This window comes from Mobula birostris, chromosome X (assembly GCF_030028105.1).
Source record: "Mobula birostris isolate sMobBir1 chromosome X, sMobBir1.hap1, whole genome shotgun sequence".
NCBI lineage: Eukaryota > Metazoa > Chordata > Chondrichthyes > Myliobatiformes > Myliobatidae > Mobula > Mobula birostris.
In genome coordinates, this window is record NC_092402.1 from 13,104,377 (window position 1) to 13,120,771 (window position 16,395).

General features: G+C 44.4%; 1 protein-coding gene across 3 annotated transcripts in view; it reads left to right on the forward strand.

Moving 5' to 3' along the window:
• The window catches only part of socs7 (suppressor of cytokine signaling 7), a 154,878-nt gene that overhangs the window by 115,507 nt on the left and 22,976 nt on the right, over nucleotides 1-16,395 (forward strand). The window contains exon 10 of one of the 3 annotated variants that reach the window (XM_072249581.1): nucleotides 7,484-10,772. The exons of the other annotated variants lie outside the window; for them this stretch is intronic. The gene's annotated coding sequence lies outside the window, so the exon portion shown is untranslated. Of the gene's footprint in view, nucleotides 1-7,483; nucleotides 10,773-16,395 lie in introns of those variants that run through there. 3 annotated transcript variants of the gene reach the window in all.

Consider the following 16,395-nt stretch of genomic DNA (forward strand, 5'->3'; position numbering starts at 1 on the left):
GGACCAGAGGGCACAGATAGGGTGGATGTGGAGAGGATGTTTCCTATAGTGGGGAAGTCTAGGACCAGAGGGCACAGATAGAGTGGATGTGGAGAGGATGTTTCCTATAGTGGGGGAGTCTAGGACCAGAGGACACAGATAGAGTGGATGTGGAGAGGATGTTTCCTATAGTGGGGGAGTCTAGAGCCAGAGGGAACAGCCTCAGAATAGAGGGGCATCCCTTTAGAACATAGATGAGGAGAAATTTCTTCAGAGGATGGTGAATCTGTGGAATTCATTGCCACAGATGTCTGTGGAAACCAAGTCCTGGGTATATTTAAAGCTGAAGTTGATAGGTTCTTGATTAGTAAGGACATCAAAGGTTACAGGGAGAAGGCAAGAGAATGGAGTTCAGAAGGGTAATAAATCAAACATGATAGACTGTAAGAGCAGACTTGATGGGCTGAATGGTCTAGTTGTCTCCTATCTCTTATGGCCTTAAGGCTGGACATTCAATATACCGGACATTAGCTTCCCTGTCCCATGAACAAGAGATTCTGCAGCTGCTATAAATCCAAAGTAACACATACAAACTGAGGAACTCAGCAGGTCAGGCAGCATCTATGGAGAGGAATAAACAGTTGACGATTGGTCTGAGACCCTTCAAAGGGCCTTTTGTGTCCTCTTTAATGTGAGCACAAGTTCTGTCTTTTCTACCTTGTTTATTCAACGCCATCTTTTTAAATCCGTCATTCCCATTTCCAACCCTTGTTGTGGCACTTGAGTTCATACAAGTGAACTTGTGTGGAATTTCACTTCATACAGGTCTGAGATTCCATTTCCGATTTTGTGAAAAATAAATTATCACCTGCATTCAATGTCAAAGTATATACACGTCACCAAGCACTACCTTGAGATTCATTTTCTTGCAGGTATTCACAGTAGAACAAAGAAATACAGTAGAATCAATGAAAAACTCCACACCAAGGCTGACAAATAATGTGCAAAAGAAGACAAAACTGTTCAAATACAATAATTAACAAACAGATAATACTGAGAAAATGAGTTGTTGAGTCCTTGGATCTGCTCCAATTTGCCTACTGGAGTAACAGGTCCACATCAGATACCATTTATTGGCTCTTCACTTAACCACTGGACAGCAAAGATACATCAGGACGCACTTTATCGACTACAGCTCAGCATTCAACACAATCACCCCCTCAAAACTGATGAATAAGCTCCAAGGCCTGAACCTCAATGCCTCCCTGTGTAATTGGATCCTTGATTTCCTCTCTTGCAGATTGCAGTCAGTTTGGATCAGCAACATCATCTCCTCACAATCTCTATCAGCACAGGTTCAGCGCCAAGCAGTGTGCTTAGCCCCCTGTTCTATTAGCTTTATTCTTATGACTGTGAGGCTAGGTACAGCTCTGATACCATATTTATTTAAGTATGCTGACGATACCGCTGCCGTTGGCTGAATCAAAGGTGGTGATGAATCAGCATACAGAAGGGAGATTGAAAATCTGGCTGAGTGGTGCCTTTACAACAAACTCTCACTCAATGTCAGCAAGACCAAGGAGCTGATTATTGATTTCAGGAGAAGGAAACCAGAGGCCCATGACAAATAATGTGCAAAAGGGGATCACAGGTGGAGAGGGTCAGCAACTGTAAATTCCTCAATGTTATTATTTCAGAGCCATTGTTCTGGGCTCAGCACATCAGTGCAATTATATAGAAAGCACGGCAGCACCTCTATTTCCTTAGGCATTTGCAAGAAATTGATATGACATCTAACGCTTTGAAGAACTTCTACAGATGAGTAGTGGAGAGTATATTGACTGGCTGTATCACAGCCTGGTATGGAAACACCAATGCCCTGGAACAGAAACTTCTACAAAAAGTACTGGATACAGCCCAGTCCATCACAGGTAAAGCCCTCCTCACCATTGAGCACATCTACACGGAGCACTGTAGCAGGAAAGCAGCATCCGTCATCAGGGTCCCCCACCACCCAGGCCATGCTCTCTCCTCACTGCTGCCTGCAGGAAGAAAGTACAAGAGCCTCAGGAGTCACACCACCAGGCTCAGGAGCAGTTGCTACTAATCCTCATCCATCAGGCTGAAGTTATCCAGTGGTGATAACCTCACTCGACTCCACTTGCCCTCATCAGTGAACTGTTTCTACAATCTATGGACTCACTTTCAAGGACTCATCATCTCACGTTCCCCATATTTATTGCTTATTTATTATTTTTTTCTTTTGTAATTGCACAGTTTGTTGTCTTTTGCACATTGGTTGTTTGTCCATCTAGTTGGGTGTGGTCTGTCATTGATTCTATTATGGATTTACTGAGTATGCCCGCACAAAAATATATCTTAAGGTTGTATATGGTGACATATATTTACTTAGACAATAAATTTACTTTGAACTTCAAAAGTGAGTCTGTAGGCTGTGGAATCAGATCAGTGTTGGAGTTAGTCACGATGGTTCAGGAGCTTGATAGTTGAAGTGATAAGTGTCCCTGAACCTATTCCTGACACCTCCCTCCCCTTTCTTGATCTCTCTGTCTCCATCTCTGGAGACAAACTGTCAACTGACATCTATAAATCTACTGATTCCCACGATTATTTCAACTATACCTCTTCCCACCCTATCCCCTGTAAAAAAAAATGCTATTCCTTTTTCTCAGTTCCTTCATCTCTGCCATATCTGTTCCCAAGTTGTAGTTTTCCTTTCCAGGATGTCAAAAATATCCTTCTTCAAACAACACACATAAAAGTTGCTGGTGAACGCAGCAGGCCAGGCAGCATCTCTAGGAAGAGGTACAGTTGACGTTTCAGGCCGAGACCCTTCGTCAGGACTAACTGAAAGAAGAGATAGTAAGAGATTTGAAAGTGGGAGGGGGAGATCCAAAATGATCGGAGAAGACAGGAGGGGGACGGATGGAGCCAAGAGCTGGACAGGTGATTGGCAAAAGGGATATGAGAGGATCATGGGACAGGAGGCCTAGGGAGAAGGAGCGGGGGGAGGGGGGAAACCCCAGAGGATGGGCAAGGGGTTTAGTGAGAGAGAGAAAAAGGAGAGAGAGAGAAAGAATGTGTGTATATAAATAAATAACGGATGGGGTACGATGGGGAGGTGGGACATTAGTGGAAGTTAGAGAAGTCAGTGTTCATGCCATCAGATTGGAGGCTACCCAGATGGAATATAAGGTGTTGTTCCTCCAACCTGAGTGTGGCTTCATCTTTACAGTAGAGGAGGCCGTGGATAGACATATCAGAATAGGAATGGGATGTGGAATTAAAATGTGTGGCCTCTGGGAGATCCTGCTTTCTCTGGTGGACAGAGCGTAGGTGTTCAGCGAAACGATCTCCCAGTCTGCGTCGGGTCTCTTCTTCAAACAACTATGTTTCCCTTTCTCCACCATTGATGCTGCCCTCACCCATTTCCCATACATCCAAGCTCACCCCATCTTCCCCACTGCTTTAACAGTGATAGGGAGTTTCTTGCCCTTACCTACCACCTCATCAGCCTCCACGTCCAACATATTATCCTCCACAACTTCCACCATCTCCAAAGGGATTCTACCACCAAACATATCTTTACCTCTCCACTTTTCACGGGGATCATTCTCTCCGCGATTCTGTTGTCCATTCACCCTTCCCCATTAATCTCCCTCCAGGCACTTATTCCTGTGAGCGGCCAAAGTGCCACACCTGCCCATAAACCTGTTTCCTCACCTCCATTCAGGGCCCCATACAGTCCATCTAAGTGAGGCAACACTTCACCTGCAAATCTGCTGGGGTTGTCTGTTGTGTTCAGTGTTTCTGATGCAGCCTCCTCTACACTGTTGAGACCCGTCGTAAATTGGGGGAGCGCTTCATCGAGCACCTCTGCACCATCCACCACAAGCGGGACTTCCCGGTGGTCAAACAGTTTAATTCTGATTTCCAATCCCATTCCAACATGTCGGTCCATGGCCTCTTGTGCCAAGATGAGGCCACCCTCAGGGTGGAGGAGCAACACCTCATATTCTGTGTACGTAGCCTCCAACCTGATGGCATGAATTTTGATCTCTCCTTCTGGTAAAAAAAAATCTCCCTGCCCATCCTCTTCTTCTAGTCCTCACTCTCGCCTGTCAGATCTTCTCACCTGCCTGTCATTTCCTCCAGGGTTCCCTCCTCCTTCCCTTTCTCCTATGGTCCACTCTCCGCTCCTATCAGGTTCCTTCCCCTCCAGCCCATTACCTTTCCCACCCATCTGGCTTCACCTGTTACCTTCTAGTTATCATCCTTCCCCCACCACCCTTTATATTCTGGCATTTACCCTCTTTCCAGTCCTGATGAAGGATCTCAGCCCAAAACATCGACTGTTTTCCCTTTTCCATAGATGCCGCAAGACCTGCTGAGTTCCTCCAGCATTTTGTGTGTGTTGCTTTGGATTTCCAGCAACTGCAGACTTTATCGTGTTCATGTACCTGAACCTTGCCGGGTGTCTCAGGACTGGGTGTGTCTGCACCCACCCCAACACTCCTTTTCTGCCACCTGTCCCACACCACTTCCCGTGGCGATTCACCCTCGCCATTCCCAACATCCTTTGCTCTTGCCGGATTTACAAACTTGCTCTGCTCTACATTGACAAATACAGAATTCTGCAAGACTTGTGCACAGAACTGTACATCCTCCCTGTTGGTAGTAATGAGAGAAGGGCATGCCGTGGCTGGTGAGGCTCCTTACTGATGGATGCCAGCTTCTAGAAGCAGCGCTGCTTGAAGATGTTGTGAAGGATTGTGCCTGTGATGGTTCTGGCTGGGTCTACAACCCTCTGCAGTCTCTTACAATCCTGTGCATTGATGCCTCCACATTAACCTGTGATAGAACCAGTCAGAATGTTCTCCACCGTATTTCTATAGAAATTTGTAAGAGCCAGACAGCAATCAAGACTTGTTTACCACCCACTCCTAAATCCCAAATTGCTAAACACAAACAATCTGCTGGAAGAGCTCAACAGGTCCCCACGTTTTCTGTATTTTAAATGTTATTTTACATATATACAACTATTCCAAGTCTGATTAAGTGTACTGCTTTCTTTGTGTGTGAAGTAGAAAGTACACATTTCCGCAGTGAGCCAGACTCCACTCATTTGAACAAGACAGTGAGGATATCAGTTTATTGGGCAGTAAAACTGAGAGAGAAACTGAAAAATGCCATAAGTACTTAATATAGGAAACGTGATTATTAAGTCAAATATTCATAAGATCTTAGGAATACATGAAGCTAGACTTGTAAAATATCCCAAAATTATACACAACATGAGTAAACAAAGATTTAAAATATGTGAGACAATTAATATAATGTAAGCATTCCTTAAATTACCAAGGCTGACTGAAAAACTCTACTGGAAACAAAATGGCTACCCTGCCCTCCTGTTATGGTCCAACAGAGTTTCAAAATAAAAGTCAGCTGGGCTATTAGTTAACAAATAAAAGCCTGAACTCTGTTTCTCTCCCCACACAAGCCAGCTGCCCTGCTGACTATTTCTACCATTTTTAGTTGCTATTAAAGACTGCCAGCATTCATATGATATTCCTTCACCCTTATCTGCAGTGGGGTAAATAGTTTTATAAAATCTGTGGACAGTACAAACCACTGAAGCCTTAGAGCAGGAAAGGAGGAGTGTGAACTGAGTAATGGCCACTCCTGCCCAGACTGTCGCTGAGGGCAGTCAGCTCAAAAGCAGAAATGCTCTGATAGAAACAGCAGAGCAACATTTTCCTTCCTGTCCAGGCTCTGATTGTTGACAGGGTTGTGGTTTGGTGCTGAATGTGACACTTCTTCTTTTAGCAGATATAATGGAAATGACAGATAATATTGTTAACTTGCAGAGGGAGGTGATGTAATGCTTTTCTTTAGAAGTATATCTAGAAGTTATGTGAGCAGCGCCAAAGGTCACCATGTATTGCTAGTGCCATCTTGTTACTTATTCCAAATTACTCCTCTTGCCGCTGCCGTTGGGAAGAAGGTAGAGGAGCCTGGGGGCTCACACCGCCAGGTACAGGAACAATTAGTAGCCTTCAACCATCAGGCTCCTGAACCAAAGTTCAAAGTTCAAAAGTTCAAAGTAAGTTTATTATCAAAGTACAAATATATCACCGTATACAGCCCTGATGTTCATTTTCTTGCAGGCATAGTCAATAAATCTATCATAAAATACTAACCATAACAGAATCAATGAAGGGCCACACTAGCATAGAGAACTTCATTCACCTCAATACTGAACTGATTCCACATACTGTGGACTCACTTCCAAGGTCTGGACAACTCCTGATCTCAATATTCTTTATTATTTATTGATTTATTATCTTTGTTAGTTTTTTCCATATTTGCACAGTTTGTCTTTTGCACATTGGTTATTAGCTTGTCTTGGTGTGTAGTTTTTCATTCTATTGTGTTTCTGTATCCACTGTGAATGCCCACAAGAAAACAACATTAAGGGTAGGATATGGTGACGTAGACAGTTAGTTACTGCTTTTTTCCATTGCCGTTGAGGGCAGCGATGAAGGTCCTCCATCTCTGGTGGCGTTCAGAGCTTCCTTCATCGTGTCAGTAGCTTTCTCTCGGCTTTCACTACTGTCCGTCATGCAAATCCCGGGTGGAGACTCAGGAATAGCGTCACACTCAGATGTACAGTAGAAGGATTCTTCGTTGCTGTTTCAAGAACAATTTTGTCTTACCAGTCATGGTTGTTAGCCCTGAGCTGGACCCCCAAACCTGGAGGGCTGGTGGACCACTCTTAATCTGGCCTCTACCCTTTGACCTGTCTGCCGTGGGTGACCCTACCAACAGTCAACACGTAAAGCCCTGACTTCAGCCAACATAGCTCTCTGGGTCATTGAGGCATGCAAGCCTCCAAATCATGACAAAGTTGTGGTCCTGTTGGAGGGACATATGCATATTTTGATAATAAATTTACTTTGAACTTTGAACTTTTAAATTAAGTTGTGGAAGTCGCACACTGATAACAGAATGAAACTAAGGGCAAAGGATTGGATTGGACTCCATATCAAACCTTTCTGAGTTTGCAAATCCACCTCTTCATTGGCAACACATGACATGGTGTCTGGAAGCCTGAAGTTCAATTAGAACTGGACCTCAGGGCATTGGTGACAAGCTGCGGTCTGCATTTCGGATAGTATAAGGGTTGAATGCACTCTGACTGCACCAAGGACAGTAGGAGGATTCTATGGGGACAGTATCCCACTAGGAGCAGGGAGGCAGGTTAGCGTCAGTGAGGGCACACACTCAACATTTCAGGAACAGCTTCTTCCCCTCCGCCATCAGATTTCTGAATGGGTAATGAACCCGTGAACACTACCTCACTATTTTTTGCTCTCTTTTTGGAATACTTACTTAAGTTTTATGTATATTTCTTAAAGTTCAAAGTACATTTATTACCTAAGTATGTATACAGAATATATCTCTGAGATTTGTCCTCCCACAGGCAGCCTCGAAACAAAGAAACACCACGGAACCCGCTCAAGGAAACATCAAACACCCAACGCGCAAGAAAAAGCAAAGAACAAATTGCGCAAATGACAAAGAGCAAGCTGATATTGTACTTCACAGTTTTTATGTTGCAATGTACTGCTGCCGCAAAACAACAAATTTCTCAACACATGCCAGTCATATTAAACCTGATTCTTCCTGTCCTTGGGCTCAGGTGAGGTTCAAATGGTTCTCAGCTTGGACATAAGCATATTTCTAGTACCTACCTACAGCAGAGTGACTCTCACTGCAAAATTTTGTAAGTGACTGTGTTGCTAAAGATTCTTCATTGGCTTAAAAATAGTTTGAGATCGTGAAAAGTGTCTTAGGGCAACATGGTAGTATAGCGCTAATACCGTGCCAGCAACCCCGGGTTCAATTGCATCGCCATCTTTAAGGAGTTTGTACGTTCTTGTGACCGCATGAGTTTCCTCAGAGTGCTTCCGATTCCTCCCACGTTGCTGGTTAGAAAGTTAATTGGTCACATGGGTGTAATTGGGCCTGTTACAGTGCTGTATCTCTAAATAGACAAAAATAGTAGTAAAAAAAATCAAATGCCAAAGGTTCTTTGATGAATTTTGGGATTTCCAAGTATTGCGATGGTTTGGACTACACGGACCTAAAAATTCTGGGCAGGGTTGGACTGGGCTATTGCGTTGGGAAGGATCCCTCGTTGCCCTTGTGAAGGTGCTGGTAGTCTGCCTTCCTAAACCACGGCAGTCCTTCAGGTGAAGGGCTGGTGTTGCAGACAGAGTTCCAGGCCTTTTTATGCTAAGCCATTGATATGAGTTAAAAGAAAAATCTCCCATTGTACATCCCTCTTCAAAGCATCACTCAGTGTCAGTTGATCACAGAGCTCAGTGTTATCCAGACTCTTCATCTCATGTTCTCAATATTTTTTGCTTATTTATTTATGTTATTGTTTCTTCTTTTGGCATTTGCACAGTTTGTTGTCTTCTGCAGTCTGGTTGAATGCCACAGTTGGGTGGTCTTTCACTGACTCTGATATTATTCTATAGAAAATGAATCTCAGGGTTATATATGGTGACGTATATGTACTGTGATAATAAATTTACTCTGAACTTTGAATGGTAAACATTTTTAGAGGGAGAAATAGTACCTGTCTCCCTATGTATTCATCTTCTTCTTAAGCCCATCACCCCTACTGGGCCGGCAGCTCACCAGAGATCTCTGGTCTGGGGCTTCAGTTGGTGTTCCTGTAGCTCTGTTGCTAGTCCCATGCCCAGCCCTTCTCCTCTTGCAGCCAGGCTCGTGGCCTTCCACGCCAGAGCTCTCCCTGTTTCTGTGAAGCAGTTATTACCATAAAGCTGATGCTACATGAGCAAAACTGTTCACAGGAGATGAGTTTTAGGAGGTGACATTTACAACTCACAAAGATGGCACTTATTACTAATCCACTCGTCAACAGAGAGCTGTGTTTATTCTTAACAGTAAGTTACAATGAAGCTGAATATTATAACTTGTACCGAGTGCCACTTGTCAAAACTGGTTAGGTGCTCATGGGAATTGAGTGATTTCTGCACTGAAGTTTAATCCCATTCTCCCCGCTCATCTTGTGTCCCTGTGAGTGCTATCAGGCTAAATGTCAAAGAACAAAAATTGATCATTCAGTTTAATTATTGCTTCATTGGTTGGAAGCACAAGGGGGAAACGTCTGGACTATACTGCATAGTCAGACCAAGATACATCATTGGTGGGCTGGTGCTGAGATTCTCTAATGAGCAAAGGTTAGACATCAGAATATCTGCCGGAGTTTCAAAGTTCAAAGTAAATTTATTATCAAAGTACATACACAACCCTGAGATTCATTTCCTTCTGGGCATACTCAATAAATTTATAGAATAATATCTATAACAGAATCAATGAAAGACCGCACCAACTGTGACCAGAGTGCAGAAGACAACATACAAAAAGAAATAATAATAATAAATAAATAATCAATAAATATAGAGAACATGAGATGAAGAGTCCTTGAAAGTGAGTCTGTTGGTTGTGGGAAATTTCAAGGATGGGGCAAGTAAAGTTGAGTGAAGTTATCCCCTTTGGTTCAGGAGCCTGATGGTTGAGGGGTAATAACTGCTCCTGAACCTGGTGGTGTGGGTCCTGAGGTTCCTGTACCTCCTTCCTGATGGTTGAGAGGTAATAACTGTTCCTGAACCTGGTGGTGTGGGTCCTGAGGCTCCTGTACCTCCTTCCTGATGGTTGAGGGAGTAATAACTGTTCCTGAACCTGGTGGTGTGGGACCTGAGGCTCCTGTATCTCCTTCCCGATAGCAGCAGCAAGAAGAGAGCTCAGTGGTGGGGATCCCTGATAATGGATGCTGTTTCCCAATGACAGAGTTTTTTGATTTGAAACAATGGCCATTTTATTAGGTACACTTGTATACCTGCTCATTAGTGCAAATTTCTAATCAGACAATCATGTGGCAGCAATTCAGTGCATAAAAGCATGTTGTTGTTCAGAACAAACATCAGAAATGGGATCTAAATGACTTTGACCGTGGAATGATTGTTGGTGCCAGACGGAGTGGTTTGAATATGTCAGAAACTGCTGATCTCCTGGGATTTTCACGCACAACACTCTCTAGAGTTTACAGAGAATGGTGTGAAAAACTAAAAACATCCAGTGAGCAGCAGTTCTGTGGGTGAAAACACTCCGTTAATGAGAGAGGTCAGAGGAGAATGGCCAGACTGGTTCAAACTGACAGGAAGGCGACAGAAACTCAAACAACCACACATTACAACAGTGGTGTGCAGACAGTCAGCTCTGAAAACACAACATGTCGAACCTTGAAGTGGACGGGCTACAGCAGCAGACGACCACGAACATACACCCAGTGGCCACTTTATTAGGTACGGGAGGTACCTAATGGAGATTCAGCAGAAGACCATGGACATACATTCAGTGGCCACTTTATTATCTACAGGAGTTGCATAATCAAGTGGTCACTAAGTGCAGGCACATTGACTAAATTTAATGTGAGCAAAGTTGAGATTAGCACAGTGGTCATTGCAATGCCTTACAGTACCAGTGACCCAGGTTCATTTCCTGCCCTTGTCTGTAAAGATTTTGTACGTTCTCCCCGTGACGGTGTGGGTTTTCTCCCTCAGTCCAAAGACGTACTGGTTAGTAGGTTCATTGGTCATTGTAAATTGTCCTGTGATTAGACTAAGGTTAAATTGGGGGTTGCTGGGTGGTGCGGCTGAAAGTGCCAGAGGGTCTGTTCCACACTGTATCTCAATAAATAAATAAATAAATAACACATTGCTTGATTATTTCAAATTGCTTCAGCTGGGGCTCAAACGTGTGTATCCGACAGCTTAGTGGCTGTGCCACAGGACGATATCAGCAGGCATATTTGTGGGGCAGATTTTATAATGTGCCCACTCTAGGGGAAATATAATTGTTATCATAGAACACGACAGCACAGAAACAAGCCCTTTGGTCCATCTAGCCCATGTCGGCCTGGTTTTCTGCCTAGCCCTGTCTACCTGCACCAGAATAACAGCCCTCCTTACTTCTCTCATTCATGTACCGATCCGAAGGGAAACTGCTTTTAAAGGTAAGGGGAATGCATGCTGTCTGTTTTCCCCTCACGTTGAGTGAGATTGGAACTAGGGATCATAAGTTCATGGTGAAAGGTGAAACAATGGTTAAGGTTGGTACATTAGCAACATACACTTGGACAATAACACGGAAAGGGAAGAGTTATATCAGGGGTTCCCAACCTTTCTATGCCTTGGACCCCTAACATTAACCGAGGGGCTGTAAACCCCAGGTTAGGAACCCCTGGTTTAGAGGGAAATGGGCCTGTTTCCACACTCTATGACTATTTAAAAAATCTGACGGTTAATTTCTTGACTCAGAGGGTGGTGTGAATGTGGAACGGGCTTCTAGCAGAAGTGGTAGATGCAGGTTCAAATGTAACTTTTCGATCAGTACATGGAAGAGAGAGGTAAGAGATGGCGCTGTAGTGGTTAGCACATTACTATCACAGCTGGATGCGTTACAAAGTTCGGAGTTCAATTTCCGTCCTCCCCGTGGAACTCGTGAGTTTTCTCTGGATCCTCTGGCTTCCTCCCAAAGTCCAAAGACATTCCCGGTAGGTTCATCGGTCATTGTAAATTGTCCCGTGATTAAGTTAGCGTTAATTGGGTTTGTTAGGGCTTGCTGCGTGGTGCGGCTCAAAAGGCCTACTCCGCGCTGTATCGCTAAAAATAAAAATGTGTGGGGTCTATGGCCCAGGTGAAGGTAGATAGGACGAGGCACAGAGTAGATGGGCCGATAGGCTGTAGTGCTGCATTACTATAAAGATTTGTTAGCTACGTGCCGTGTCGTATGATTTGGGCAATCATGGCTTTGATAGAGAATGGCCACCTTGTAGGCAATGTCTTTACATGACAGCCATTATCAACACCATTCAGATATTGTCCGCCTGGTGTAGGTGGTCACATAACCAGGACTTGTGATCTGCACCGGCTGCTCGTACGACCATCCACCACCTGCTCCCATGGCTCACGTGACTCTGATCGGGTGGGGGGGGGTAAGCAGGTGCTACACCTTGCCCATGGGTGACCTGCAGACTAGCGGAGGGAAGGAGCACCTTACACCTCCTTTGGTAGAGACATATATCCACCCAGCCACTCCAAGGATTGTTCATTTCGATAAATGTTATGGACCTGCCAACATAAGACCATAAAATGCAGGAGCAGAACTGGGCCATTTGACCCATCGAGTCTGCTCCACTGGTTCATCATGGCTGATCCAATTTTCGTCTCAGCCCCAATCTGCGGCCTTCTCCCCGTATCCCTTCGTGCCCTGACCAATCAAGAATATATCAACCTCTGTCTTAAACATACATAAAGACTTGGCCTCCACAGCAGCCTGTGGAAAAGAATTCCACAGATTCACCACCTTCTGGCTAAAGAAATTCCTCATCTCCATTCTAAAAGGACGCCTCTCTATTCTGAGGCTGTGTCCTCCGGTCTCAGACTCTACCGCTATAGGAAACATCCTCTCCACATCCACTCTGTCAAGGCCTTTCACCTTTCGATAGGTTTCAATCTTTCTTTTATGATATCCTAACATAATCAGTTGTAATCGGGTTTTATTTAAACTCATTTTTTTGCTTTGAAATTCTCAGTTGTTTTCATCGATCAGTCTTGTATTATTGGAGCAGGTGACCCACGGAGACGAGTCCAGAGTCAGTGAAACTGAACCGCGCCTGCCAGCTAGTGGAAGTATTGAACTATTACAACTCGAAGAGATTTAAATTGATTGACCGCGACCTGAAGATGTAGGAGCAGAACCAATTAGGAACAGAAATTAGCTTTATTTGTCACACACACATCAAAACATAAGTGAAATGCGTCGTTTTCCATGCTTCCAGTGCTAACATAGCAACCCCACAACTTACTGACGCTGCCCCTGTGTATCTTTTTGGAATGTGGGGGGAAACTGGAGTACCTGGAAGAAAACCACGTGGTCACATGGAAAACCTATAAATTCCTCACGGGCAGCGTCTGGAATTGAACCTCGATCGGTGATCGCTGGCGCTATAAAGCGATTATGCTAATCACTATGCTACCGTGCCGCTCTCGGTCAAGGGGAATCTGCTCTACACCACACTCTTTCGTTTGGAAGTTGTGTAAAATAGGTGACCAGTCGCTCTCAGCTCTGAGTGAAAAGAGTACTGGGTCAATGAAAACCAGCAAGCAGGTGCCAGCGGCTATGGTGTGGTCAAGGTAAATTTATTATCAAAGTACGCACAATATGTGTCACCATATACATCACTGTGAAAAAGCCTCAGGCACATATATAGCTAGGGTGCCTAAGACTTTTGCACACAGTACTGTAATGATTTTATGTATTACACTGTACTGCTGCAAAAAAAAAACGAATTTCATGACGTGTGAGTGATGATAAATGTGATTCTGATACGGGTCTGTATTGTGGACTGAGAGTGGGAAGGGGGGACAGGGAGAGGGGAATCATGGTTGGGAAAAGAGAAAGGGAGAGGGGAGGGTGTGGAAAGCACCAGAGAGACATTCTGTAATGATAATAAACCAATTGTTTGGAATCAAATGACCTTTCCTGGTGTCTCAGGGCTGGGTGTGTGTGTCTGCCCCCCCCCCCCCCGCCCTGGCACTCCTTCTCTGCCACCTGTCCCACACCCCTCCTGTAGTGCTCCACCCTCGCCATTCCCAACATCGTTTGCTCCCACCAGATTTACAAACTCACTTGCTACTCCATGTTGACAAATACAGCACCATGCAAAATCTTAGGCACTGTAGGTATAGATATGTGCCTAAGACTTTTGCACAGTAGTGTACTACCCTGAGATTCATTTTCTTGCAGGAATTTACAGGAAAATAAAGGAATACAATAGAATTTATGAAAAACTATACATAAAGACTGACAAACAACCAATGTACAAAACAAGACAAATGCAAATAAAAAATAAATAAATACTACTGAGAACATAAGCTGTAGAATCCTTGTAAGTGAGTCCATAGTTTGTGGAATCAGTTCATAGTTGAGGTGAGTGAAGTTATTCACACTGGTTCAAGAGCCTGATGGTTGAGGGGTAATAACTGTTCCTGAACCTGGTGGTGTGGGTCCTGAGGCTCCTGTATCTCCTTCCTGATGGCAGCAGTGCGAAGAGAGCAATGCCTGGATGGTTGGGGTCCTTGATGATGGATGCTGCTTTCCTGTGGCCACGTTCCTTGTAAATGTGTTCAATGGTGGGGAGGTCTTTACATGTGATGGTCTGGGCTGTATCCATCACTTTCTGTAGACTTTTCTGTACATCAGACTTTACTTTGAGAGAATTTGAGTAAAAGAGTAAAGCAGCCTTACTGCAATTGTACTTCCTGACACAGCACCTGGCATACTGCGTACACCTATTAAAGGTTATGCTTGTCACTGAGGAAGATTCATTACACTGGTTCCTGGGATGATGGGCTGACCGTATGAAGCCAATAGTCATACTTCATGTTTTGAGCCTGTTGGGATGCAGAGTAACCGAGCGATAGTGTGGTGGTTAATGCAACACTTTACAGCAGCCATTTGTAAGATCAGGGTTCGATTCCCACCATTGCCTGTAAGGAGTTTCTATGTTCGCCCCATGATCACATGGGTTTCATCCAGATGCTCCAGTTTCCTCCCACATTTTGAAAAAGCATGGGTTAGGGTTAGTGAGTTTTGGGCATCCTATACTGGCACCGCAAGTGTAGCGACACTTGCCCATCACAATCCTCGCTGATTTGATTTGATGCAAATGAGGTATTTCACGATATGCTTTGATGTACATGTGACAATTAAAGCTAATCTTTAACCCTTTACCAAATTTATTTAAACTGATTACTTGATCATTAAGGCATTTTGTTTTTGTAAACACAAGAGATTCTGCAGATGCTGGAAATCCAGAGTAACGCACACAAAATGCTGGGTCAACTCAGCTGGCCAGGCAGCATCTATGGAGAAGAATGAACAGTCAGCGTTTTGAGCTAAGACGCTTTATGAGACTCCTCCAGCACCGTGTGTGTGTTCAAGATTGTTAATGTCATTTCCTGTACATCAGTGCAAAGGAGAACAAAATAATTGTTACTCTGGATCCAATGCAGCACAAAAAACACAATAAATATAAATACACAAGGTAGCTTATATACATAGGTTGATTTATGTCCATAAGGTGGCACTAGGCTGCATGTAAAGTGACTGACGGGAAATAATAAAGTAGTGGTGGAGTTAGTGGATGGAGGTGTTGATCAGCCTTATTGCTTGGGCAATGTAACTGTTTTTGAGTCTGGTGGTTCTGGCATTGTTCCTGTAATATAAAACTGTTCAGAAGTACATAATAGGGATGTTAAAGCACATTGTGAAATTGTGAGATGGGAAGGAGCAACATCAATGCTAATCTTTCTTTCCTGTTCACAATGTCCCATTTCATGGGACTGGAAAAGATTCATTTCACCTTGCTAGTGCTTCCATTTCATACAGGTTCTATTTTAGGACATCCCAAGGTAGCTTCTGAATTGTACTTGAAGGACAGTCACTGATGTTTCTCTGGCCTGTGCTAGATCTCTCCCTTCTGACTGAAGCCCCATTGAACTGACTTGAAGGCAATATCTGCCCTGACTGAGTGTGAGAGACTTTGCCCCATTATGTGATCCCATGCATTTTGTGAAGTATGGCACGTGGCCTCTCCAGAGACCATGACAGACCAGCTTTCCTGGTGAAGCTCACTTGACACAGTGTCTCCTCAATTTTATTGTTCAAGAGAGCACAGGCTGCTGATGGAGGGGACTCCAGTGAGGACAGAGTGGACTGAATCCTGGTGGCACTGCTGTTAGTTGTTTGTTCGTTAGTTGTCGGGTGAGCATAGGTGGCCATTGATCCCAGGGGATCATGGGTTTGTGCCTCTGGCAGACTGGGTTAAGCAGCGTCTGTTGTGACTGTGGAGTGACAGTCCTTTTGCCACACTGTGTACAGCAGAACGCCAAGGCAGCTTGGGCACAGAGCTTTTGGCGGCCCCTCTTTTCCTCTGCCTGCCGCATCAGAGTGGTCTCATACCTCAAGAGAACCTCCTTCACCTTCTGCTTCCAGGCACGCCTGTCTGAGGCAAATGACTGACACGTGCTGATACCAAGGGCCTTGAGGTCGCGCTTGCAGGTGTCCTTGTAGTGCAGCTGGGGTCTTCCTATTGGCCACTTTCCAGACTCCAGCTCCCAAAGAGAAGCTCCTTTGATATGCGCCCATCTGCCATGTGCAAGACGTGGCCTGGCCAGCACATATGCCGAGGAAGGTGAACGTGGAGGTGGTGCCTGCTCTCTTGACTGTTGTTGT